Here is a 2,717-nt window from a genome sequence, read left to right on the forward strand (position 1 = left end):
TACATTCTCAACTGGCCTTAGAAATAATTTCATCCTTCAAGAGGTGAAGGAACCAGCAAAGGGAAATTCTTTTCTGTATTGCTGCTCATTGACAGCGAGAAATTGATTGCTGAAGCAGAAATAATTTAGCGAAATGGCCATTTTCTTCTAGTATTTGTAAGAGGGGAGAGGATATCTGTGTAGATTCTAACATCCTTGTGCTATAGATTGTGAGAAAGGTTTCAATGGAAGGATGGGTAGGATCTCCAGAATTAAAATTCTATGGGGATGGGGCAGTTAGATGGCTCAGAGGCTGGAAAGCCAAGCCTGGAGACAGGGAGTCTTATCTTAAATCTGGCCTCAGACACTTCTAGCTATGTGACCCTGAGCAAGTCACTTAAACTCAATTGCTTCATCTTTAACAGTCTTCTGCCTTGGAATCAATACACGGTGTTGATTCTAAGATGGAAGTAAAGGGTTTAAAAAAAAAATTCTATAGGGAAAGTCAGCCCATGAGAGATGGGCAATTCCAAAAATAAAATTCCATTACTTTTTGGCTCGGGGCGGGGGGGGGGGGGAGGAAGAAGGAAGGTAAAGAAAATGAATCGTGTAAACGTGGAAAAATATTTTAAAAAAGAAATTTTAAAAAATTCTAAAGACAAAGGGAAACAATTCAAATAGGAAGGAAAAGTAGAATTTCCTGATGATGATGATATGGATGTGTCAAAAGGAAATTAATTCATCAGCCAATTTAAGATTTTTTTTTTTTTAAGTACAGAAAATGGGAGATACTAACAGAATAGATTTACAAGAGGGTCAGGAATGAGCTGAGACCGATGAGTTCAGCTATGTATAAGTTATTTTTTTAAAGCAATGTTGGGAGAGAAAAAGGGATAAAATGACCTTTTTTGGGGAGTGGATAGGATAATAATGATCTCTGTCAACAGAGAGGAGGCAAAGCTACTCCATCTTAATTTTGCTTCTGTTTTTTTTTTTTTGTTTTTGTTTTTGGCCAAGGAAAATGACCTCTTCCCTGCAAATGACAACAAAAATGGCTTAATAACAAGACGGTACTCTAGAAAGGTAAGAAAATAGTAAGAAAGAACTTAGTTGCCCTTGATGAACTATGCCCTTGACTGAAGAAATGTAAATTTCCTTATTAAAAAAGTGTTCAGAGAAAAGTAAAAACTATGGACAAGTAAGCTTGACTTAAGAAATGATCCTTGAATTCAGTTCTTGGAAAAATTCTAGAAGGATCATTGGAAAGGTCTTTATTGAACATCTAGTAAGGGCAGCAGTCATGATGACAAAGAGCCAGCATGGCTTCAAGAACAAGGTCATGCCAGAATAGCCTCCTCTCCTACGATAGCGTTACTAAACTGCTAGAGGAGGGTAATGCTGTAGATGTATTTTAGCAAAATTTTTGATCAAAACAGTATGATAATCTCATGCTATTGTTGTGGAGATAATGATTCACAACTGATGAGACAGTTGGACTAAAAAATAATTCTTTGTGGTTTATTACCAAGTGGCAGGAGGTCTCCAGTGGATTACCCTCTTCATGCTCTGCCCTGTGCTGTGGAACAGTTTCATTAACGACTTAGATAAAGGCCTCGATAACATTTTCCTCAAATGCTGGGAGGGATAGATGGCTAATACCCTGAGTGACAGGATCAAAATCATTTGGCGTAATAGGTTTGAACAGTAAATAATGCATTATATAGGGGAGATAGATAGCATTTTTGTCTGAAAAGAGAACTGTGGGGTTTAGTGGACTCAAAGTTCAATATTAATCAGAGTATGATGTGGAAGCCAGAACAATTAATATGATTTTGGGCTTCATTAAGAGAAACATAAGTTTGGGGCAGCTAAGTAGCTTGAGAGCTGGGTCTAGAGACAAGAGGTCCTGAGTTCAGCTCTGGCCTTAGAGACTTTCTAGCTGTGTGACCCTGGGCAAGTCACTTAACCCCCATTGCCTAGCCCTTACCACTCTTCTGCTTTGGAACCAATACATAGTACTGATTCTAAGATGGAAGGCAAAGGTTTTAAAAAAGAGGGGAAAAGCAGCATAGGTTCTAGGAATAAGGTGAAAGTCCAACCATACTTTGCCCATCAGACTTCATGAGAAATACTATATTCACTTCCAAGTGTTGCAATTTAAAAAGGACAAAGCTAAGATGGAGAGTGTCCAGAAAAGGTCAACTAAAGTCCTGAAGGAACTCGAATCTGTGTTCTATGAGGACCATTTGAAGGAAGCGGGGGATACTTAGCGTAGAGAGCAAGCAACATGCTCACAGTCTTCAAACATCTGAAAGACTATCATAGGGGAAAAAAGTTTGATTGCTTGGATTGATAACAGGACCAGTGAGTGGAAGCTTCAGAGAGAAATTTAGGCTTGATGTCATGAAACTCCTTCCAAGAATTAGACCTGTTCATAATTGGAATGAGCTGCTTTAAAAGGTGCTGAGTGTTTCCATGAAGAGGGATGGATGACTATTGATCAAGTATGCTAAGACTTGGGATTTCTTTCATGGATGGATTGGATTGATCTGCACTCCCTTCCGCTCTCCAGTTTAGTCATTCTGTGACTCTTCTTGGTTTCTCTTGAACCACATTCAATCCACCACACATTACTCTAGTTCTCTCCTTTCTATCTCTAATATTAGCATGGAAAGGTTGGACCCTGAAATGCTTCCATAAGATTATGGCAGGCTATATACCAGTCTAGTATGGTCATA

Source organism: Gracilinanus agilis, chromosome 4 (genome assembly GCF_016433145.1).
Source record: "Gracilinanus agilis isolate LMUSP501 chromosome 4, AgileGrace, whole genome shotgun sequence".
Taxonomy (NCBI): domain Eukaryota; kingdom Metazoa; phylum Chordata; class Mammalia; order Didelphimorphia; family Didelphidae; genus Gracilinanus; species Gracilinanus agilis.